Source organism: Ambystoma mexicanum, chromosome 11 (genome assembly GCF_040938575.1).
Source record: "Ambystoma mexicanum isolate Mex_15411 chromosome 11, UKY_AmexF1_1, whole genome shotgun sequence".
In the NCBI taxonomy this organism is placed as follows: domain Eukaryota; kingdom Metazoa; phylum Chordata; class Amphibia; order Caudata; family Ambystomatidae; genus Ambystoma; species Ambystoma mexicanum.
In genome coordinates this window covers 1003794841-1003820673 of record NC_090934.1, presented here as the reverse complement: position 1 = coordinate 1003820673, position 25833 = coordinate 1003794841, and the positions used below count along the sequence as shown (strand labels likewise).

General features: G+C 45.6%; 1 protein-coding gene and 1 long non-coding RNA gene across 2 annotated transcripts in view; one reads left to right on the top strand and one right to left on the bottom strand.

Annotated features, from left to right (window-relative positions):
- STRC (stereocilin) overlaps positions 1-25833 on the bottom strand; it is a 543934-nt gene that overhangs the window by 141327 nt on the left and 376774 nt on the right. The window lies entirely within an intron of this gene.
- LOC138504027 (uncharacterized) overlaps positions 1-25833 on the top strand; it is a 240116-nt gene that overhangs the window by 147983 nt on the left and 66300 nt on the right. The window lies entirely within an intron of this gene.

Genomic DNA, 25833 nt, shown 5'->3' with positions numbered 1-25833 from the left:
CTAAACTCAGGCATAGCTTTATTTAGTGTTTACCCTGCCACCAGCATGGGTTACTCATGATCATCGTAGTTTTGGTACAGGGTGGCAGAGGCATATTGTAAATGCTATCCCTGCATGGCAGAAACTTAGCTGCTGCTGTGGATGTAGAGTGGGCATCTTGTGACTTTTGAATCGCCTCTATGCCACGAGTAGAGCAGGCGCTGCGGGTCAGGTTACCGATGCAACACGGCACAAGTACAATATGCTTTGGCATGGAGTGGACACAAAGGGGAATCCAGTTGGAAGACTACCCTTTTGGAGATGGAATTACCTGCATAATTTTTCACACTGTGTACATTCTAAAATCTGACATACATCATGCTCAGGAGCTGATTAAAAAAGCAGGACATTGATCAAAGGGGAGCCATAATATGAAAAATAAGTCTCAAAGAAAGCAGAAATGTAAGTAAAGAAGAGTTGACGGGGGAATTATAAGGGGTCTTCGAGAAACGCTAACATCACTTCCCATTGGGTATTTTGCATAACCAGGAGATGGGTGTGTGACAAATCTAGCAACATTGTCACTGATTCTCTGGAGGGAAGCTTCTCTTACATGGCCAAGGAAAGGCAGAAGCTACCTACTCTGATCCTGGGGGTGGCTATCTGCAGGAGGACCACGTAGGGGAAAACAAACTCCAGGGAGGTAAGAGAATGATAGATATAAACAAAACTTCAGTTGTAACACTTAGCAACACCCAGGGACCAGTGTCACATTTCTATATGGCATATTGTAATGTAGATCCTGAATTCCCAGGTTTTTCTAGCCAAAAACATTATGTACTCTTCCCTTTTCTAGTACTGAGATGAGGAAGAGGGAGTCAGTTATGAGGATGACCAGACACGGTAAACCAATGCCACGTTGTAGTCATTGGAAAATGCTAAGTAATACAGGGACATTTAAAATTGAGACATCTGAACAGAACGCGTGAGAGAGATGGAGCCTAAAGCTGCAACGACTTGTTCTGATGCCGTTTGGGACACCAGAGGCGAGCGGACTGCAGAACGCAGTAAAGAGGCTGACGAATATGGCATGCAATGAAGCCAAGCTGGGAGAAGTTTTCTGCTTCCTTATCATGGGCAGCCGGAGCAGCCAAATGCAGAAGGAGGCAAAGCAGGAACAAAGCTGCAAATGGGACGTACTGCCAGTCAGCGGGCCGAAAGCAAAGAGGACAAGGAAATGTGAGGAACGACAAAGCCACCACTAAACACTGGTAAGCCCAGGGAGAGTGCATGGGTCACTGGGGCGCTTCAGGGTGAATACTGCATACCACACACAATGCGAGAGAGCCCAACTGAAGGAAGTGAAATAATAAATGCAGATACAAACATTGTTAAAAGCCCAAGTGAAGGCAGATGAATTACTGCAGGTACAAACATTGAGAAAAGCCCAAGTAAAGGGAGTAGAATTGATTCAGATATGAACATTGTTAAGAGCCAAAGTAAAGACAGTGGAATTGATACGAACATTGTTAAGAAAGGGTTGGTGACCCAATATTGGAGAAGTATTGTTTCATGGATACAAGAGAGAGTGAATAGAGAGTGGAAACGCCCTGGCAGGACAGTGCACCATTCAAACAGTGAGTCTGGGACTCACACAACAGTAAGAAAGCTGTAACACCCTGGCAGGAGAGTAAACCAGGGGTAAGAAGAGAAGTGAGAAGAGATAATGGGTTAAATCCACCACCCTGAAAGTGTGGAACAGTAATAAATGAAACAGGGATGAAAGGGAAGACCCATACCCCTTAAGGATAAGCTACAATACACTGACAGGAGAGTATACCAGCGATAGAAGAGGGATTAAAGCTCTGGGGTCAAAACCCTTCTGGGAATATGTGCAGAAATGGAAGAACTATACCCCTTTGAAAGATAAAGGAAACAAGAGAAGCAATAAAAAGGAAAAGCCATATCCCTTTAAGGATAACTGTGATTCAAGAGAACTGTGTATTTTGGAGAGATTCAAGGGAAGAGTCTTCCCCATTGAACAAACTGGAACTGTGATAAAGTGATATTTGTACCACTAAAAGAAGTTTAGAGGGGAGGTCACCAAGGGGCGCAGGCAACATGGCTGCCTGATCCGTCAGCTCCCTAAACGGCCTCGGGATAACCGTGGAGAATATGTAGCAAAAGGAACACTTTCTTCCCCAATTTGGAAGGATCAGCCATTGGAACTCCTGAGGACCCCAGCGACACCTCCCCGAGCCTCCGGGGTGCCCTGCAGTGGGAGATATTCGACTTGGAGCTTCCACGCTCCCCCTCCCCAGGTCGGCGTCACAGGCAGACCAGCGACCCGGAGCCGCGCCTCACCCTGTGGCGGGCTGGTTCGGAGCTGAGATCAGCGGGCTGATCCCACACGCCGCTGTCCTGCTGGCAGCCTCTGCAGAGGAACTGGGAGTTTCTCCGCGCTCGAGAGGGTGAGTCCCCGAAGCCCCATGTCCGGCCCGCCCTCTGCAGCTGGTGCCGCACATGGAGGAGACACCGCGAGGCGGGGCTGCCGGTAGTGGTCCTGGGCCCCGACTGCAGCGTTCTACGCGAGTTTCACCGCGCCCTCCTTGGGCCCCCACCAGCGACCCCATCCATCGGCTTGGGCCGTCGCTGGAGCGTGCCCGAGCCCTCCCTCCTCCTCCTCCCTCCCCCTAAGGTCTGGGACTCCGGCACCATCCGGTCTCCAGGAGGAGTCCCCCCAGACTGCCGCGGGGACCCAGGACTTGGTAACAGCCACCGGACAGGCCCCGGGCCGACGCGGGAGCGCGCCAGGGCCCCCTCTTGCCTGCTAGAGACCCCCCACAGGGCAAAACACAAGGAGGTACGTGGTGCCCCACGGGCCAACACAGGGGCACGGCTGCCGGAGGCTACCCCCTGGCGGGACAGGGCTGGCGCGGGGGCGTGCCTGGGCATTCTACTGGCCCACCGGAGGCCCCCCCCAGGGCAAACCAGCAGGAGCAACGGGAAACCCCTCGTGCTGACACTAGGGCACGGCTGCCTGGGGGCTGCCCCTCCACAAGACCGGGCCGACGCGGGAGCGCGCCTGGCCCTCCTCCTGGCTCAACAGAGTCCCCCACAGAGCAAACCAGCAGGAGCAACCTGAAACCCCCCGTACTAACACTAGGGCACAGCTGCCTGGGGGCTGCCCCTCCACAAGTCCGGGCCGAACCAGTTGGGGGACGCCTCACAAGGAAACCATTCAGGCAATCAAGACTTGGGGTAGCTAATCCCCCTCAGCGGTGGTCAACACGTCGTGCTCTCAGTGGTGTACCCCACGTTGCTCTCCCCCTCCACCCCGCCTGGAATAAAATCTCGGTCCACCACAAAATCTCTTGGAAACAGGCTGAGGTACTAGGTGCTTTGGCCCTGGTAATTCTGCTCCAGACCTCCCAAGACCCCGGAGTACTCAACTGTAAGTACAAACAACCATCGGGGGTAGGGGACCCCGTCCAGCCCCTCTCCCGGCCAGGCTCCCGCGCTTCCCCCCCTCTCACCACACTGGGGGTCCACAAATGGGCAAGTGCCAAAAAGAAAAAAGGGACCTCTGACACAGCACTCAGAGACATAAATGGACACCTCCCTGAACCTCCAAATAAATCAGCACTTGGGACTTCAGAGTGCCCTCCGGGCGTAGAGGTTGGCCTGAAGACAAAAAGTAGAGGGGCGCAACGATGACCTCGAAGCAGGGCTCTAAACCATACGGGATCCCCCCACAAGCAAACAAATCACGAGGACTTACCCACTACATAGCAGCACCCCCAGAATATACCACCGGAGACACCAGGAGACCGTAGAAATCTGGGGACGGAAACACCCTATGAGTTGGAAAGAAACCCTGGCAAAATTCCAATTCACTCCCGGGGACCCAACAATGGAGAATGACGCCTCATCCGCACCGGCCCCAGACATGAACAATATGCAGAACAACATCCAGATGATCCTAGACGAAATCAGGGGTATGAGAACGGACATGGGTGCCAAGTTGGCCGACCTCACCGCAAAGTCTCCACACTTGAGGACCGAATGGAGGGGGGAGAGAACAATCAGGCATCCACAGACCTGCTGGAAACACAGATGGAGGCACGGTTCAGGGAGATGCAGAGACAGGAGGACAAGTTTCGCCTCAAGGTGGATGACATGGAAAACGGTGAGCAGAGAAGCAACCTGCGGATCTTTGGCCTGACGGAGATGGAAGGCGAGACCCAGACCTGTCTGGACAACAAGGTGCTGGAGATCATCAGAATAGTCCTGGGGACTGACGCTGGGGAAACCGTCCTAATCGACAGGGTCCATAGGGTGGGTGGAGGAGGTAGAGGGCCACGATCGGTTCTGGCAAGATTCCACAACTACAGAGACAAAGCAAGGATACTGGAGAGAGCAAGGACTTTAAGAGACATACAACACGAGAACTCCAGGGTGGCAATCTACCAAGACCTATCCGCACTCACACTGCAACTGCGGCAAAAATGTGGGCCAATCACCAGATGGCTACAGGAAAAGGGAGTCAGATACCGCTGGGGACATCCATTCTATTTGGCGTTCGAATGGCAAGGCGAGAAACATCAGCTTGTGATGGAAGAAGATATTCAAAGAGCTATTGATGAGCTGGTTGGCGACTCCTCAAGCCCATCGGGGTCACAGACTGGGACAGACAGAGACCCGGGCCGGGCCCCGCGGCCCCTGATCTAAGCCAGGGGAAACATAAAGTGAAAGGCACCCGGAAACACCAGAAAACTATACATCCCCCTGGGGGCCGCGGCGGACCCACCTGATCGCGGGGGAGGGTGGAGAATTGAAAATGAGAATGTTGAAGTTATTTTTCATAATGTGGTTGCTCACACAGCCCGGGGGGCCCCCAGGGCGGGCGGTAATTGCATGCCACCTTAAGATGTTGCCATTGTTGGCGAAGTTCAGGCTTCATTGATATGACAGAAAAGTTTGAGACCCATCTTACAAAGGGTCGGAGGGGCGTTGGTCTCTCCGGAGGCAATTATGGTTCTCTCTCTGATTCTGGAGAACTCCTCCCCGCCTCATATCGAAAGTTAATATATAACGCGCCTCGTGATCTTTGGGAGGCAATACAGGTTGTTTTGGAAGGGAGGGGGGAGTGAAAGGGGAGGTCCCACATAGGGATCGGAAATCCATTTGAACTTGGGAATTGTTCCTTATCGAAAAGACGGAAGGTATGTTCCATACCAATTAATCTCCCGAGGCCCTGGTGGATCGTTTACTAATCCTGATGTTGGTCGGGCAAGGGAAACGAATGCCTCATAAAACGGGTAAGGGAGACGGGGAACAAGGGAAGGGAGGGGGAGGGACAAGGGAAACGGTTACACCATACCATGGAATTGGGGCCTAAGCAGGCGGTCTATATGGAGGGTACTTATTGAAACCTCACAGGGCATGGGCAGCGACGATCATGGTTGAGGGACGGATTGGTACGCTCAACGTCAAGGGCCTTAACTCACAAAACAAGCGATCGCTTACAAGTAACATGTTCCTTAAACAAAAATTGCTGGTCCTCTTCCTGCAAGAAACACACTATAGGAGGGGATCGGAATCAACGATAAAGGGAAAAGACATAGGAAGAAACTTCTGGGCATCACACAAATCATCAAAGAAGGAGGGAGTAGGCATTCTCCTTGGTAAATCACTACACCTCACCGATGTTGAGACGAAACGGGGCTTTGGGGGCAGATTTCTGGGGATCAAGGGTTTATCCCAGGGCACACGTGTTACCTTGGCCACTTTGTATGCGCCGAATGCCGGCCAAATTAAATTTATTCATAAAGTCCTCAAAGTCATGGACGAATGGGCTGAGGGAGCTATGATCCTGGGGGGGGATTTCAATCTCATTCAGGACCCCCAACTAGACTGGTGGTCTGCTAAGGGGACGGGACCAAAAGCTCCCACTAAGGAAAACCTAGCCATGAGGGACCTACTACAGGACTACCTCTGGGTGGATGTGTGGCGAAGATGCTGGCGAGCCCCGGGGGGTTACACGTTTTCTCCCCCCCCATCAAACATACACCAGGATTGACCTATTACTGATATAAGAGGAGGGAGGAGGGGAGGTCGGTGGCACCACGGTCGAGCCGGTAACCTGGTCGGATCATGAGCTTCTTGTCATGGAATGGCGATTACAGGACATCCCGAAATCGTACAGGTGGCGCTGTAACGACACTCTCATGAGGGACCAGGTGTTCAGGGAATTCCTACGGAAAGAAATGGGAGCCTTCTTTGTGACAAATGATACAGGGGGGGTCCCAATGGCCATGGTTGGGGAGGCAGCAAAAGCTACCTTCAGGGGTCTCCTTATTGCGGAGGGCTCGAGTAAGAAACAGGAGAGAGCCCTAATACAATCTAAACTCTGAAAGGACCTAAGGGACATGAGGGCACAGCTCACAAACGGTGATGTAGACCGTGAAGACCTCCTTAGGGAAATGAGAGACAAGAGACAGGCCCTACACACAATCCTAATTGGGGAGGTGGTAAAAAAAATAAGATCTACAAAGCAACGATACTACGAGAAGGGAGACAAGGTTGGAACATTTTTGGCACATAGGCTGAGAGGAAATAGGGCAGACAGGCGGATAGAGAAGGTCAGAGACGAAGCAGGTAATGTCCAGACAACAGCCAAACGTATTGCCACGTCCTTTGCGGGCTTCTACGAAGCGCTCTACACCAGACAAGGGGACGAATCATTAGAAGACATCCGCAGATACCTTGCGGACCATCCCCTGCCCAAGCTTACAGACTCGGAGAGGGAGGCTCTGGAAAGGGAAATAACAGAGGAGGAGGTAGAGGGGGCCATTAAAAGATTGAAAGTAGGTAAAACCCCCGGGGGGGATGGATACACAACCGACTTCTACAAACAATATCAACCGGTATTGACACAACCGTTGGCCAAACTCTTCAACCAAATGAAAGCCTTGGAAACCATTCCACCAACATTCTTGTAGGCCTTGATCGCGGTAATTCCCAAGCCCGGCAAGGACCCGGTGGAATGCGGCTCGTATAGGCCCATCTCGCTTTTGAACACGGATGCGAAGATCTTCACCAGGATCCTAGCAACACGCCTAGAAAAATGCCTCCCTAGACTGATCCACTCAGATCAAGTTGGTTTTGTAATGAACAGGCAGGGGGCTGACAGTATGCGCAAAACTCTGCACATACCGAGTTCAAAAAGAGTTAGAACAGAGGGTGCCCTTCTCCTGTCCTTAGACGCAGAGAAGGCGTTCGATAGGGTGAGCTGGGCCTTTGTTGAGGCGGTCTTAGCATCCCTGGTGATGGGACCTAGGTGGCGTGGTTAGATGTCAGCTCTCTATTCCCATCCCACAGCAAAAGTGGTAGTTAATGGGATCGAATCGGAAGCCCTCCCACTGGGAAGGGGTACAAGACAAGGGTGCCCACTATCCCCCCTCATATATGCCTTAGTGATGGAGCCCTGGACCATAGCGATCAGGGGTAATGACAAGATTCAGGGCATCAAGATGGGGGAAACCGACCATAAAATAACCCTATTAGCAGACGATGTTTTACTATATCTTTCTAACCCATCCCAATCGGTCCCAGAAGTGCTGAATAGCCTAGAACAATACGGGACCCTAGCGGGTTACAGGGTAAATTTAGACAAATCAGTCGCATTCCCGGTAGGCCAACTCAGCGATGCAGAAAAACAATACATCGGAGTCCTCCCATTTTGCAAACAGCCCGAGGGGTTTTGTCACCTGGGGATCCAGATACCATCAGACCTAGCAGATCTCTTTATGGTAAACTACCCTCCCCTTTGGTCGGCAATTAAACGAGACCTGGAGCGTTGGACAAAATCCGGCCTCTCATGGATGGTACGCCTTAACTCCATTAAGATGGTGATCCTCCCTAAATTCCTATATCTCTTCCAGATGCTGCCAACCCAAATACCAAAGCCATTTCTCCTAGAGGTCAAGCGGGCCCTCCTCCGCTACCTTTGGGAGGGAAAATCTCATAGAATCGCCTACGACACTTTGACACGCCCAAAGACGTGGGTGGAGTCAACTTTCCAGGCCTAGACACATACTACAAGGCATCACAGCTACGAATCCTGGTGGATCACTTGGTGATGGGCCGAAGAAGCAATGGGTGGGCTTGGACAACTTGCCTTTCTCCCCGGTCATTCTAGATGAGTGGTTGTGGGTCCCCAAGGCGCGTATCCCCAAAGGAATTTTCAAGCACCCTGTCCTGGGGGTGTTATGGACCATGGAAAGAGGGGGGTTACCTTAGGTGGCTCACAACATGGCCCTCACCTCTGAGCTGCATTTGGGCTCCCCCACTTTGGGAAGGGATCAATGAGCCACTGGCTTTCCAGCAGTGGTATGAGGCGGGCCTCTGTAGAGCTGGTCAACTTTGGAGGGATGGGGTGTTCATATCATTGGGGGATTTAAAAGATGCCCTGGGCATCCCCAACCTCTCTCGCTTTCGCTATTTGCAGCTCAAAGGTGCCCTGACTGAGAGTAGATGGGGCGACACTCTTAGGCGAGATTTAACAGATTTTGAGAAGTTCCTCATCACATACAAAGAAACCAGAGGGATGATATCACGACTCTATAGCTTCTTGCTACTCTCTACCCCATGGGACCCCCCATCCTCCCAGCTACAATGGGAGAGGGATCTAGGCACACCCATTGCTGAAAAGAGATGGCTCAAGATGTGTAGACAGGCTAACCGTTCCACAGCTGCGCCCCAATACTGCCACCAGGCCCTTAAGCTGATCCATAGATGGCACTACCCCCCACAGAGGATAGCCAGAATGAAAAAAGGGCTACGATCCACACTGCTGGAAATGTCACACTGAAAAGGGGGATTATGTACATATGTGGTGGAAGTGTCGGGTGGTACAAACCTACTGGAATGAGGTCCTGTCTTGGATAAAGGAGGTGGATGGGATGGAAAGGACCTTATCCCCTTGGCTAATGTTGTTCGGCATTGAGGTGGAAGGGGGTCCAAAGGTTAAGCATGACCATATGCTGCATGTAATGTTGGTTGCTGCCAGATGTTGTTGGGCCCAAAAATGGAAATCACCTCAACCCCCTGGAGAGAGGGATTGGGTCTCTAAAACACGGGCAATATACAATATGGAATTCTTGACCCACCTGATTGACGAATCCAAGTCAAACATAGAGAGCCTATGGCTTCCCTTCTTCGATAAGTACGGGAAAACAGCATAAGAGTACTCGACGAATCCCAGACGGGTTCCCGGCTCTGAACATTGTGGTTTGGTCACCCCCTCTTGATCATGAGGATGTTGCTCGGAATGGGAGAAGCTCCCCATATGTGTTGGCCCTGGCGTGTTGGGCGACCCACACCCATTCCAAAACTGCCCAATGCCCCTGACACACTTTTGTTAGTTAGCGAGATGGACCCTATTGTTATTATCATCCTCTGAACCATGGTATGGGAGAGGGAGGGGGTAGGGGGGAGGGAATGGATGGAAGGGGGGGATAAATTGTGTTTAACCTTTTCTTTTTCATTTGTAATGTTCACTTTGCCGATTGTATTATTGCATCATTTATGTTATAACCACAAAAATCTTAATAAAAACCGAATAAAAAAAAAAAAAGAAGTTTAGAGGAAGGGACAACCCCTTTATTTATTTTCTTTTACGCACCATAGAACTTTATATTTGGAACTTTTAGAGAAAGCTATAGGTGTATAGCTTATAGGAATGCTCAATTTCACCTTATATTTAGTTGAGCGTGTAAAGGTTTGTTTAGGGTTTCGGACACAGGACGGAGGGCGCTTTATTTGTTTAACATCCTGTAAGGGGTCAGAAATGTGAGGCAGACCATTTTGTGTAGATTTTTCAGAAAATGCTATTTTATTAACTCAAAAGGTTGGATAAACGCTGCACTATCCCTACCCTGATGAGGATTTCCCTGCCTAAAATAAACTAAAGGATACACTCTAACAAAAGGTTTCTGTCCCTCACACTTATACATATAACAATTCAACAAGGTAATCTATGACAGTTCAAAATATAATAAATATAACAGTTCTGTTCACAACCCGATAACTGTCTCTCCTTATAATCTGGGTGAATTTCCCTTCCCCAGATTCCAGCAGGATTCGATTGAACAGTTCCAAAAGTATATGGAAATCCTGTCTTGTAACAAAGTTCCAATTCAGTTCTTTTGGTTGCAACTTGACAACAAAAGTTCTAACGTGAATTCCACCAACAGTTCAAAAATGTTCAACAAGGTTTTCCCTTTTCTACTTGTCACAAAGAGCTCAAAATAACTTCTTCTCATGATATGTTATGATATGATCATAAACCATTAATATTTCCATTGTTCATTAGCATCAACAAAAATGCCTTTGTCAGGATAATTCTGCGACAGTTTACAAAACACTTGTTTTGACAATGTGGGATGATTCTGTAACAGTTCATAAACACTTGGTTCAGCAATATTAATTTAATATTGCTGAAGCAAGTGTTTAATTTGTCAGGATGATACCGTAACAGTTCACAGAAAAACACCTTGGCTTTGCCACTTCTTTTTCAAGAGTTATAACCACCAGTCACCACGCTACTTCAATGACTTCCACCTGGGCCACTCACCTACCGGGCCTACTACTATAGGGTCCTCTGCCCTGGTGTACTCTCCCGCCAGGCACAGAATATAACTACTAACTACAAGTACTTCTGTGATAATGGTTAACTTCCAATAAGTTAGCACTGTCTTTTGCTTCACAACATCAAGTTTAAGAATTTCTTCTGAGAAAACAAGAAACCCATTGGTGTTGTTTGTTGCACACTTGTGATTGCCACACGCAATGCAGGTTATGCTCAATTCCTCCTGAATACCTTCTGTCAGAAGGACAGCCCTCCTGCCACTCTTCCCCACTTCAGCATTAACCAACTGCTGATAATGGTTCTCTCTCCCTCTTACACTTCTTTGACAATGTGCGTTTAAGCCAGCTCCTCTTATGACCTCCTTTACATATGAGCAATATGTGTCATGAACCACAGAACGCGCCCCTTCTGGACTTCCTGGTCCTTATCGCGACGGGGCTTGTATTCATTGTTTCTTCCAACATGGCCGTATCACATGACACGCCTCGCACCAGCCTTCACGGCGGACGTTGTACGTCCCATAAATGTGCCACGCCCCCATGGCCCCGCGCGTTTCAATGCTATTGTGTGCTCCGTAGCTCGCGGTATTGTATCTTTGCTTCTTCCAGCTTACCCCATCCTAGTCCCTTTTCTTCCCTTCTTGGTTACTGGACTTGTGTGCTTGTTGCGCACCATGTTACTTTCCCGGACTCCTGGATCCCTGCATCCCGGAACCTTGAACGCACGCTGGAGTCGGAAGAGACTCGTGCAGCTTTATTCAAGACTCGATCAGTTCGCAAGAAGGCATCGACCAAGAAATCCAGCAAAGATCGAACTCAGGTGAGAAGGGGGGAACTCCTTGACAATGGCCCTCATTACGACCCTGGCGGATTTTTTCCGCCATCGGCGGACTTTTCCGCCATGGCGCAAAGTCCCTTTACGCCATGGCGGATGGCGGACTTACCGCCCCATTCCGAGGTTGGCGGGGCGGTAAGTCCCCATTGACCCATTTACCCTTCCCCATTCCCATTTCGGCCCCATAGGGCTCAATGGGAGTGGGGAAGGTGTTAATTACGCCACCGTACACTACGGTGGCGTAATTAACACCGAGGTCCCATAGCGCCATGGATTTTTACGCCCGCAAAAAGCGGGCGGAAAAGTGACCATGGCGCTCTGGAAACTCGTAGTTGGCGGTAAGGGGTCGGCGCAGCTAACGCTGGCGTAAACCCCTTACCGCCAGGGTCGTAATGAGGGCCAATATGTTTTACAAACACTTGAATTCTTAATTGCCCTCTCTTGGGTTTGGCAATGTTGGTTCTTTAGAACTTCCCTTGGTATGCTTCTCTTTAGGCTTTGGCAATGGTTGTTTGTATTGGCTTTTTGGGTTATTGCCCTCTATTGTTGCTGACCTTTAATCTGTCCCACATAGATAAAATCACACCCTTCTGGTCTGATGGTTAAGTTCTTGGTCTGTGAGTTTGTCCATTTTAAGTCAGCTTGGTTTGCAAAAGAATCATTTCTCTGCTCTAAATCATTTTGGTATTCAACAAAAAAGTTTCTTTCTCCACTTCACTCTGCTTATACTATTTCTGTGCTTAAGGCCCCTGGTAATGGGCAGCGGGCAGTTGCAGAGCACTCCGGTGTCACAATCTCCTAGTGAACTCACTGGGTCTAGCGTGCGCGTCCGTTCACCTCGCTGGCTCCAGGTCCACTGCTTCTGCTTTCCTGCGTGGTCCAGAAACCTCTCCTTATCTGCGTCCCGCGCCAGTTGATAGAGGAGCTCTCCACGCTCCCATGGCTCACCGGTGCTCGCTTGCCACCGAAGCCTGACTTCTCGTGGTGCAACCTCTGCAGCTGTGGTTCTCAGGGGGAAAGCCGTCAATCCCAACGCTTCCCGCTGCACAACCTCTGCAATAAAGGTTTTGGATAGCAAAGACCCTCCCAGGACCGTCAACCGTTCTGCACACAATGGTGGTCCCAGCGTCTCTGCTCTCCTCTAACTTCTGCTGCCACATGGAGGTCCCTGCCAGGTCCTGTACCTGTGTCTGCAGAAACTGCTGAGCCCCCAAAACCCCCCCAAGCCGTGGTGTCAACTACTGGATTAAACAGCAGAAATCTCCACAACTCAAAGGGAAAGGGGGAAGTGGAGAAAATAATAAAGACACAGGTTTCTCCTCTTGTTGTCGAGAACCTGTAGAAGAAATAAACATATAACATTAAAAAACCTTAGTAACTATAACCTTCCTCTATTATCTCCCCTTAGTGTCAAAGAAATACCTGTTAAGCCACCCTGAAGAGCTGAGAGGCTAATTGTGTAACTGCTTCTTTTGACTTTGAAGAATACATAAGAAAAAGCTTCTAAAGAAATTATTCCAAAGTCTTGTCATCCATGACTCTTATGCAAAGTTCATGAGATTGTTTTCTTTTATGAAATAGAATTGCATTATAAGTTCCATTAAGTTCAGTTCATTAAATTCTTCTATGTCATAGTTCAGAAAACACTCCTTTACTTCTTATATCCAAACTGGGTTGTTGTTATTAAGCTTTCTTAAAAGTTCAGATGGATTTCACACACTTCTGGATTTAAGTTTTAAACAATTCAGTTTAAAAAAGTTAAATCAAGAAAACACTTTCTAATTTAACAGGCGCGTTGAGATCCAAAAATAATTTAATCCCAAACACACGTGCGCGAAACAATAGTGTCCTTTAAACACTTGGTAACATCCTTCGTGCATACGCAAACAAATTGTGTCCTTAAACCATTCAAGACTTCCTACGCGCATGCGCTAACAAATAGTGTCCATAAAACACAACACTTCCTACGCGCACGCGCTAACAAATAGTGTTCAAGAACACTAAACCTAAATGCGCTAGTGTGAAAATAATCTGAACCCAAATTGCACGCGCGCACTGCCAGGAATAGTGCTCAAGACCTCTCCGTTTAACGGACAACCATTTACAAGTTATGTCTTAATAAAACTAATGCGCGATGACGGGAATTACTAATCTCTTCAAACGTCATTTGCGCATGCGCATTCACTTCTAAACAATTCCTAATACACAAGACGGAATACGGAGCTTTTCATCTAGCGAGTATTCATTTTTAAACTTCAGAACTATTTCTTCAGACAATCGCATAGGCTTATATTAATATTTAGAAACAATTACATATGAACAGTGAACGAATCGCAAGAAACGTTCCTAATAAAACTAAAACATGAATGGAAATAATATTATAAATGCATGTGAAAGAAAAAACTTGCTCCTTTCATGTAAACAGTCTCTGATGAGCAGAATTCGAGAAAGAGTCTGAACTAAATACCTAAACTAAATAATATATTCTGCTGCTTAAAGTCAGAAAAGCCTTTTTTCTCCGAAAATTAGATTTGAAGTAAAATTAGTTCACAATCTTCACATGAGCTTAAAATCGCTGCGCTCCCACCAATGAGTCTGCTTGTCCTGTCCAACGAGGAATGCTTCTTAAGAAAAAGATTTCAAGTTGAAATTGACTGTCTTCAAGTTTCATAAATTTGACCCAAAACACAGACTAAGGAAACAGGACCTCCCTGTTTCAGGTAAGACAATGAAAGGCAGTTTAGAACCTTCAAACTGCTCCCAAGTCTCATTAACTTCCAATCACAAAATCACATCTTGACACCAATCAGATCCCTGATTGATTCCCTTCTTCCTTCCCACCATGCTGGATTGGGACACTCTCCTTCTGATAAAATGATAGTTAAGACATATGAAGGGAGAATTGGCCATAACCATAAATTATCATTGAAAACAAATTATTAATCAAAGGAAACTTAAATAAATGAAGACTGACAGAGAGTTGAAACCTGACAGTCCCACAACTACTTCACCCTTATTCTACTGCTCTTCTCTTTGGTCTGCACCTGGGTGGGCCTTCTATGCCTCTCAATCTCCCTTAGGTGTGGGTCATTACCACTAATAGGCTGCAACTTTCAGTCTCATGCCTTTGCAGCCTTCTTCTTCGTCCCAGTTCTTGGAGTACGCAATGTCAAAATCAGCTATTCCCACAGCTTTGCTTTTACAGCATGCCATCAGAAGGGTAGGATCTCTGGGAAGTTGTAAAAAGGATTTTCCCATTCTTCTCGACCTGTCCCCCTACCTCCCGTGATCCTACAGGGGAACCCCATCCCCCCACACTGCCTGGGTCAGGATCAGGAAGCATCTGCCTTTCCCTGGCCACCTGAGAGGACTCCCAGGCCGGGGTCTATGGGGAAATTATTCCTGATTCATCACAATCCTGACACATACGTTCCTTAGTTTTGTTGAGGCAGGGAAATCCCTCTTAGAGTTAGGGATATAGAGGATTTTGCCAACCTCTCTTATCATTTTGACAATAAAGTTTGTAACCAACATTTAACATGCCACTGTGTCCAAGTTTTACTCTTTATCCCTTATATATTGTGTCAGAAGTGGGATCTGACTTAGTTGATACAAACTGGGGGACTGCTAAATTTGTCAAATTGAGTGAGCAAGCTACCTGTCTGACTACCACTACCAGAAAATCTATTGGCGTTGATTTAGCTAGTAGTCGAGAAGAAACCCTGCAACCAGGAGACCGAGTGTTACTCCCTACAGACCTATTTATTTTTTATTTATTTAGATTTGTAAAGCGCACTGCAGCCCACAGGCATCGAGGCGCTAAAATGAGCTTAAGAAGGCTTGATTCTGGGTTACATGAATGCCACCCATGGAGGATTCTTAAAAATGGTAAAGGTTTCTACAACATAAGAGTGACAAGGCTGCATGGTTACAGGTGCAGCGGTAGTCGAAGCAGGTTAAAACAACATATTCAAACAAAGAGCCTAGTTTTGATCGCCTTACGAAAGGCTGCATGAAAGCTCCTGATTTGTGGCAGTAAGGTGTTCCAGTTGTGCGATACCTCTGAAAAGAACCTGAAAGGAACCTATATAAGGTTGACATCTAAATCAGGGCTGGCATGGAAACATAGTTTGGATGTGCTGGCAGGGGTAGTAAATCCAGACTATCGGTTTGATGTTAAGATCCTAATGCAAAACAGCGGGAAATATCGTACACTGTCAAAATGGGAGAAAAGATAGCCCAGGGAATCTTAGAGTAAGCCCTGTTCACTGCGATTTTGGAAAGCGGTCAAGCCACTGAGACTGACAGAGGTGAGAATGGATTTGAGGAGGCAGATGAAGAACCTACACCGTCATCTGAGGTGTTAAAACCCAACTCCCAGGATGTTGAACCTGAGATCATTCCTGACCTCGTGCTCGCCCAACGCAACGATCACACATTGGCCAAGGCTTTTCTACCCACAGAAGAGGAGGAGAGGAAGAAAGTGGGACCCTTCTTCTTTATTAAACAAGTACTCCTCTATAGAGGTGATACTAGTTCAGAAGGATCGCCCAGACCACAATTTGTGGTCCTCAAAACCCTTCAGAGGATGGTAGTAGAATTCGCCCATTCACATCTCACAGGCAGACATTCAGGAATGGCCAAAACACAGGGACGGGTATTGAACAGATTCTACTGGCCCGGTTTATATGCCGCCGTGAAAAACATTGTTGTCACCCCCACTCCAATCTTTACCGATTATTGACATTCCGTTTTCACGCATTTGTATTGACACTGTGAACCTTCTAAAATGGGGAACCGGATATTCTGGTAATTTGGGATTATGCAACAATATATCACAAAGCTGTTCCCTTAAGGAATAATACATCACAACAGATATTAAAAAATATGATACCTTTTTTTTCCAAGCTGGATTCCATAAAGAGATCCCTACTGATTAATGTACTACATTTATGAGTAAACTAATGGGTGAGACAAAACAAATCCTTCAAATTAAAACACTCTTGGCCTCAGTATATCACCCTCAAATTGATGGTCTGTTTGAGCATTTTAATAAGACCTTAAAAAGTGTCCTTTGCAAATTGCAAATTGCAAGTGGATGTGGGAAATTTGGACGTAATGATACCCTGGACCCTTTTTGCCATTCGAAGAAAAAAATAATCCTCCCCAGGGTTTTCACCATTCAAACTCTTATATGTCAGGAATCCCAAGATGTGTTGGACATGTTGAGGGAGATGTGGGAGGAGAGAGAATAAGCGTTATTGCCCCTATCTCAGACAGCCCAACCTCTGAAAGAACATATGGTCACGGACAATATGATATAATGGAACAAACAGGCCCCTGTAATTACCAGGTCTCTCAGCCGGACAGGCGAAATAAAAAACTACAAATATATCATATTAATCTTTTGAATGAGTGGAAAGAGGACCCAGTACTATCTCAGTCAGTAGTAACGGCTAGTCTATTAACTGAAGATCCAAGCAAGAACAACTTCATTCTCTTGGATCTGTCACAAGATCAAAAACAGGATCTTCATGATCTGTTAGAACCAATTTTCAGATGTCTTTTGTAATGTACCAGGAAGGGTAAAGGGGATTTTCCATTACATTAGTACTCCCCCCGGGAAGGTGATCAACTTAAGGCCTTATAGGATCCTTGAAGCCGAAGAGATATAATTATACAGTAGTTGCAGAAAATGTTAGCCTCTGACATAATCGAACCTTCCCAAAGCCCCTGGTCCTCCCGAATAGTTCTTTTTGCAAAGTCTGATAACATCTGAGATTTTGTATAGATTTCTGAAAGGTAAACACCCTTTCACAATTCGACAATTTTACCGCGGATCAATGATTTGATCGTCCAACTGGATTTGGCTGTTTACCTTCCTACAAACAAGTTAATGAAAGGCTATTGGTAACTGTAGGATTATACCATTTAAAAGTACTCCCCTTTGGTCTTCATGGGGCACCTGACATATTCCAAAGACTGATGGATTGGGTACTCTGTCCATTTTCAGCATGTTGTGGGGCGTACATTGATGACATTAGGGCTCATTAAGAGTTTTCTGGTCTGGAAATAAGGTGTCGGTAACAACATGTAGTGGCACCTTTCCGGACCCGCAAATTCCAAGTCTGCCGGTAGGGGCTGTGATTTACTAGCAGGTCTGACCTGTCTATAGTTCAGGCCCCTGCCAGCAGACAATTACGGCAATTACTGCCACTGGTATTACCTGTGCCGGTGATTGCGGCATCCCCATCCCATGGAATCATATAGGACTTTATGGGAATTGGGATTTAACAGCGTCTCCACCACCTGTAATGTCATGTAAAACCGGGATATCAGACGGTGGAAACGGTAGTCCCCCGGTATCCCGCCGGAATTACCGGCGAGATGCCGAGGGACTTGTAAGGAGCCCCATAGTCATTCACAGCAAAACCTAGGGTGAGCATATGTACTGTGATGAATCTAGCACTATTGTCACTGATTCTCTGGAGGGATGCATCGCTGACTCTCTGAAGGGAAGCTCCTCCTACGTGGACAGGGAAAGGCAGAAGCTACCTGACTCTGACCCTGGGGGTGGCTATATGTGGGAGGACCACGTCGGGGAAGAACAACTTCAGGGAGTTAAGGGATTGTTAAAACAGAATTACCCCTCAAATGGGATTTCAAATAGCACTCAGGTTCCCTTACAACATGCCTGCATGGCTTACTGTGACATAGATGAAGAATTCCCAAGTATGCATAAACAACCTCCCTGTTTCCTTCCCCCTCCCCTTTATAGTACTGAGACTGAGAAAATAAATCTTGAAGGTGACCCCAAAATCAGGGTTTACATGGTCGGGAAAGTTGGTGTTTCAACCTGGACTTCCATTTCGTAGATTTAATCCGTTGAAGGAGTTTGGGTTAGTCTTTACCTCTGGGGATTTTAATCTATGGGTGGAACAAATAGGTGGTATATGAGGGTTTGTTTTCTGGCAGATTACACCGCTTGTATAAAGGTTTTAATGTCAGCGTCGATTCCAGGCCAATACAATTTTTCCCCTATATGTGTTTGAGTTTGGGACTTTTCCAGATTGTCTCCTGTCAGACGGATATGTTGTATCTCTAAGACCATCTGTGTGCGATTTCGAGGGAGGACCACTTGGGTTTTTACTATGTCATCTGCAGTGGTGTCTCCCCTATCAAGGAGCCCATATTTCAGAAAGAAAAACGGTCCTCCTTTCTCATCGACCTCTGGTTCTGATACCACTTGCAAAAAGGCTTCAGCTAACCAGGGGTCGTTTCTTTGGGCAAACAAAAACTGGGTCTAGAACAATTTTGGGTCCTTCCCCTACAGGTTTTCTGGATTCAGGGTTGGGAAGGCCATCAGATGTCTCATCAGCCTCCCCAAAACCTTGAGTTCCCCCATCCATGCTTTCTTTCCCAGATTTTTCTTTAGTCCTAGGGAACACTGCCTTGTCAAGTACCCCTTGAGCAACGTTATCCCCTTGATGAATGTGGATTGGGTCCTTCCCGTGATTTTGTAGCATTACCTTTACATCACCTCTGAAGTCTGGGTCCATTACTCCTGCCAATACATCTATTCCAAATCTCCATGCCAATCCTGATTTGGATGCTAGTCTGATGTATGTACCAGGGGGTGGAATTAGTACCAAATCAGTGGGTATTAATCTTTGTTCACCTGGAGGAATCCCTACTACTTCAGATATCAAACTCAATAGAGCCCTTGGTAGCTACTGAGGGGTTTCATGCTCTGGCACTTAGATTTTCCAACCATAGGAACCCCCAAACTGCATCAGTTGAGCCGCATCCTAATTCAGACGCCATTTGTGAAGGCATCATGAAGCAAGTCATAGACTTAAAGTTCAAACAAAAGATATTAATTCATTTAAATGTCAGAATGGTAGAAGGCCTATCTTACCCCAAAGTCTCAAGATTACCTTTCTCAAGTTCAAGGCAATACAGTTCCAACAATCCTCGGGGTTCCCTTCCCCAAGTTCCAAGTAACAGAGTTCAAAACAGAAGGAGGCCTTGAAACTCCATTCTCAAGGTTCCCTTCCACAAGACTTTTAACTCTGCCGAGCTTGTTTCAGTCTTTTCAAACGTGTAACATAACGCGAGGTCAGCCTGGGCCTCCTTCGGTTTGCTTCACCAGCTCATTCACAATGCTTCTCTTTAGTTGGTTTCACAATGTCTTTGATTTTCCCTCCTTCAGGGCTCACTGGTCTAGACGCAGTTGTCAGACCGAACGTTCCACCCATCACAGGTTGCGCAACAAGGATCCGTAGGCTCTGCAGCCCACACAGGTTCTTCAGCTCCTGCCCCTGTGTACCAAGTCACTTTCACTTCATTCCTCTTGGTCAGCCTCTTGGCTTTGTGTGCAATTCTGGGTTTATGGTCTTTACATCGAATGAAATGCATCGAAACACAAATGCATCGATGAAAATCCATCGAATGGAAATGTATCGAAATGCTATCTTTACATGTAAAATGACATATCCATCGAAACTTGTCCATCGAATATAGGGATGCACAAGTTTCAATGTATATGTGCTTTTAAATGTAAAAGATAGCATTTCGATGCTTTTATTTTCCACGGTAAAATGTTAAATGGAGCTGTCCAGTGCTGAAATTTCGGCACTGGCCAGCTCCTTGTAACCTTTTAATGTTTATTGTATATTGGGCGGTTACCACCCAGCCCCCCCCTTAACTCTAACCCAACCCTAACCCTAATTCTAACCCTAACTCTAACTTTAACCCTAACTCTAACCCTAAGCCAAACCCTAGCCCAAACCCTAACCCAAACCCAACCCTAACCCCGATTCTTACCCTTGCCCTAATCCTAATTCTAACCCTTGCCCTTACTTTAACCCTATTTCTAACCCTTGCCATAACCTCAACCCTAACCCTAAAATCCATCGAAATCCATCGAATTTTGTTAAATGAAAATGCATGTCGATGGAAAGTATTTTCAATGAATAAAATTCGATGGAAATGAATTCGATGAATTCATTTTCGATGGAAAGTCCAGATACCACAATTCTGTGCTTCTCTGGCTTTTCCTTATCAACCTCTTGGTTCTGCCATTACATGCCACACATCTTCTACTAGTCTTTGGCCTTGCCACACTGCCTTTACTCATGCAAGTTCACTTTATAAGGGTTTTGTTCATACCCCATCTCTTAATGGCACTCTTTCACACTTGCGCCCCTCTTTCAGTAGTTTATTTTCCAATCGACACTTTAGCTGTCCGTCAATATTCGCTTTGTCCATAAAGTTTGATTTCATTCAATATTAAAATGTCTAACTTCAAGGTTTCATTCAGTTCAGGATCCCATATGAATCCATTAGGTTCAATTTCATACTTTTCCTCAGTTCAGTATTTAAGATACATTCGTTATGCCTAATTTCACCTTTCTGTTCAATTCAGTGTTTAAGATGTATTTGTTACACTTAATTTCGTAGTTCTGTTCAGTTTTGTATTCACATACGTTTCAAGTTCTTATTCAACTCAGGGTTTAAATTGCATTTGTTTTGCTTAAGTTCATTTTTCTGTTCAGTTCGGTATTCAATATACATTTGTTGCATTCGTTTTCAAGTTCCCATTTAACTCGGGGTTTAAATTGCATTTGTTATAATTAAGTTCATATTTCTGTTCAGTTTGGTATTCAATATACATTGGCTCATTAGGTTTCAAGACCATTACATGTTTCTGGTCTGTTAGAAGCGGCCCGGTGACCAAGTGCTCGCAAGCCGGTCATTTTCCTCTCCATGCCGGCAATGAAGGAGGTTTCTATCCGGACGCGGACAGAGTCCCTTCTCTCCCTGGTGTTCCTGTAGCTCCTGCTGCTGGCTTTCAATTCTAGGGGCTCCCACTCCTGTGGCAATGCTACGGCCCACTTGTCTTGGGCTCCATGAGTTCACTGGATGGTGGTCCTGCTAGGACATTCCTGGAGAGTTGGGATTAGTCAAGACTAAGTGCTAGAACCTTCCTTGCTTTATAATTCTCCACAGGGATTTCCAGGTATGTGAAATTAACAACCAAGGCCATTTCCTGCTTTGATAGTGTAGTGCATATTTGCAGGTCAATGATCAGGTTTGTAAGTGCTACTAGTGCAAGGGTTGTTGGTTGTGGTAGATAGATTACTGGTGGGTGGTTCTGCTATATTCACACCATATTTGGTGTGATTTAGCAGATTCACCATACTGACTGTATGTACTCAAAATGCCTGGGGTTCAATCCCCTTCCCTGGTCTTTCCTTGGTGTCTCCATGGAAAGTGGCTTTCTTCCCCTCAACAGTATAATGTAATGCCAGGGGGGGCAATCCACACCCCCTGGTCTTTCCTGTTTACAAAGCTAGTTGCGTACAATTATTTATTTATTTGACCAGTCCCTAAATAATTCTTCCTCTTTGTAATGTTTGTCTCCCTATGAGGCTGTTTCTTTTCCCACTGTGGTAACAAATTCATGCTGTCTTAGTACTATGAACAGGAAGAGTAGGGAACGGTTAGCTTGTGCACTTGTGTGTTTTCTTTTTTTGTGAGCTAACAAAATGTCAGGTACAGGGGAACAAGAGGATAAGCTTCTAGTATTTTTCTTCATACGTTTTGTTATCCTCTAAATTATTCTCTCTTTCCACTTCCCTCCCCCCAATTGGTACCTCTGCTCTCCAGCTAGCTTCACTGTGGACTTTTTCCCTGCAACAGGCTTCTCATTGTGTTGTTCCTCCTTCTCTCTTCTTGCATGCTGTTGCCTATACCTGTTTCTCTCCTTGGCTGCCCTTCAGTTGCTGGGGACTGTGGAAATGGTTCTCTGGTGTTTCCTGGTGTCATTGGCTACACCACGTGATGACGTCTTGCCCTGAAGGACTTTTCTTCCCTTTTCCTTCACCTCGTGAGCGAGTGTCAAGAGACAGCTCACCCTCACTGGGAAGGGACTCTCCCATCTGCTGTGAGGCTCAGTTGGGCTCCTCCTTCACTTTCCCATACTGGGCTCCTTGCTGCTTATTGTTCAGCGGCCTTCCGACGCGTTTGTTGGAATTGGGCTCCGGGTTCTTTTTAGTAGGAATGTCCACTGTGGTTTCACGTCGGTCAGGGGGCCGCTGGCAGTCCTTTTGCCACTCCTGGTCGGCAAACTACCTGCATTTATACAACAGTGTTTTTCTCCCCATTGCGAGGCTGGGTGCCACCAGACCTCACTTGCCAGCTTTCTCAATTGATTTCTTACGGCGTTCGTCACCCGATACAAACGCTGGGGAGCAACGACTCTCTCTGGTGTTCCACAATGGGGGTCTTTACCTTCTTTTTCCCTCTTACAGTTACTCTGTCTCTCAATTCCTCCACTGCTGCTAATACTCTACGACACTCTTCACCAACTACCACTGCTGCTACCACCTCCTTCTCTAGATTTCTGTCCCTCTTACCTTTTGTTGTCGGTTCTTTTAATGGAAACAAAAAGTGGACTGAGGTAGCACATCTGGGATTCCACTCCTTTTTCCTCTATGTGCAGTTTCCCCATCCCAGCAGATGAAGACTGTGGGATGGCTATACAGAGATACGTATACCCATATGGTATATTCTGGGACAAGATCATCTGATTCGTCACGGTACTTGCAACGTTTTAGCTTGTGCTACCATCATGGTTATATTTATAATCAAATCCTAGTTATGTCTTATCATCTATATGATATCAGTACACTCTATTAGGTATCATGTCTGTATTATCATAAATGATATCACTAGGGTTCAGGTCCTAGAGGGATGTGCATTGTGTATATTATTTCTGCTGTGTTATTCCATTATTATACATTTCCAGACATTGCACATATTATTTATCACATTTCATGCCATCATAGCTCCTGGATGATCTTAGCTTCTTCTTGGCATAGTTTCTTTTCTTGGTCTACCAGTCTTGGGTCCGTTCTGATATGTTTAATTTCAAAAATGTTACATTGTCCTTTTTGTCTAAAGAGCGTTCTTTGTGCCAATGTTCGGCCAGTGCAGTCTTTTGTTCTGGCATTGTTAGGCTGTAGAGATGTTCCCTGATTCCTGTCCTTAACTGTCGTATGGTACTTCCTACATACAACTTATTACAGATGCATACAATAATACATATCACAAATGTAGTCCTGCAATTGATAACATCATTGATGTTAATGACGTTTTCATACCTGGTGGTGTTCGAGTGTATATTGTTAAGCGCATACCTATACATGCTGCAGTTTGAACATTATAACATTCTTTTATAGGATTGCCTCTTGTAATGCTAGTCTGACCTCCCTGTTTTTTATTGGCAATGAGGCTTGGGCTTAATTTCATTCCTGAAGTTGGAGCTCTGGTGTATACAATGTTGGGCTGTTCAGTGATGTAATCCTTTAGGTCTGAGTCCAACATTAGGATGTGCCAATTCTATTGTAATATTTCCCTGATGATGTTGTTGTCATTAGAATACTGGGCGATTAATCTGACAGTATCCTTTTTGGGGTCATTTATCCTGTTTTTGGGTGTCATTAATTTTGTCCTTTCTGTCGATGTGATTCTTTCTCTAGCCTTATTGACACATTTTTTGCAGTATCGTCTGGTTAGGAACATGTCTTGGATAATCTCACATTCTTCATGGTATGCCGGGTCTGTACTGCAATGTCTCCCTGTTCTGGTGAATTCATCAATGGGTATGTTGTTAATGGTGCTCTTTAAGTGGGAGTACATTGCTAGTAGTGTTTCATTAACTTTCATTTTCTTTCGGTAGGTTCTAGTTTGTATCATACCTTCTTCAATGTCAATACATAGGTCTAGATAATCTTTTCTTTACTTTCCTCTAAAGTGAAACTTAATCCAAAGTTGTTCTCATTCAAATATTCACAGCATTTGTCAAATTGTTCAGCATCTCCATTCCATACAATTAAAACATCATCAATATGCCTAAGCAATTTAATAGCATTCTTGGAGAGTATAGGGTGTATCGTTGCATGTTTATGTTCAAATTCACCAACAGATTTGCCATTGATGGCGCAAAACATGTACCTATCGCTATTCCTTTTGTCTGTTGATATAACTTATAGTTGAATAAGAATACATTACTTTTTAAGACAAAAGCTAGAAATTCTTTGAGCATCTCCACATATAGGTAATATGATGCTGATACATTCTGAAAGGTGTAGTTAATATTATTAAGTGCCAGCGTCTGGTCAATAGATGTATATAATGCCTGCATACCCATACAAGGAAATACCACTTTTCTAAATAACGCTCCAGAAACATTTACCATGAATTAAACTTCACTATGGAATAATGCACCACTATTCTGAAATACTGCTATAGAAGCTTAAACCACAATGTAAACAATGCCACAGAAATACGTACCAGTTTTATAACCAGTGCGACAGAAGGATGTCTTATGATTGTAAAGAAAACCACAGTACCACAATTCAAAAGAATACCATAAAACAATATACAACAATTCTAAGTGACGTCACAAAAAGAAATATAATAATTCTAAACAATACCACAGATGGGTATATGACAAGTCCAAATAATGTCATAATGGGTTTAACAATAATTCTTAACAGTACCATGGAATGACCAAGCAACACCTGTGGGATATTTTCAAGAATTCACTCCCAGACCACAGAAGTATGTCCCACAATTTCAACCAATATACTAGAAATATATGTGACATTTGTAAAAAAAAAGTGCCTAAAAGAATGTGTCACAATTCTGCATAATAGTGCAAAATAATGTACATGGTTCCAGAAAATACAACAGTTTCATGTACCACATTTCTGTACAAAGCTATGCAAGACGTACCACCATGCTCGGAAACAAAGCCTTGGAGGTATGTGCAACATTTCCAAAGAATACCTGAAAATGGTGCATCGCAATTATCAACAATACCACAAAAAGCGGTAACCACCACAATGTATACCATGAGTCTTAATGTTACAAAAGGCTGGCATTTAAACAATACAGAGAAAGCACTGTTATCCTAATTATTGTCAAAAAAGACAGTACCATGATTCTGAACCATGCCACTAAGGATTGGTCAACATAGAATCCCATACTGGAATTATAAGCAACAACAGAAGACAGCCAAATTGTAAACGCCATGCAATGAATGATTTGCTTGGCACGTGAATGACTATGGCCTGGCCCTATTAGCTCTTGGGGTCTTCAGATCGATTTCCATTTCTCACAACACCAGTCACACAATTTCCAATCTCATGGGAGTCCAAAGTCTAAGGACCATAAGCCCCTCTTCTTGAATTATTTATTAGACTCTGAGCATCAAATAATTTTAAATTTTATAATGTTTCTATGTGTGTAGCAATTTAACTCTGGTGTTGCGTCACAACACAAAGCTTTCAAGGTGC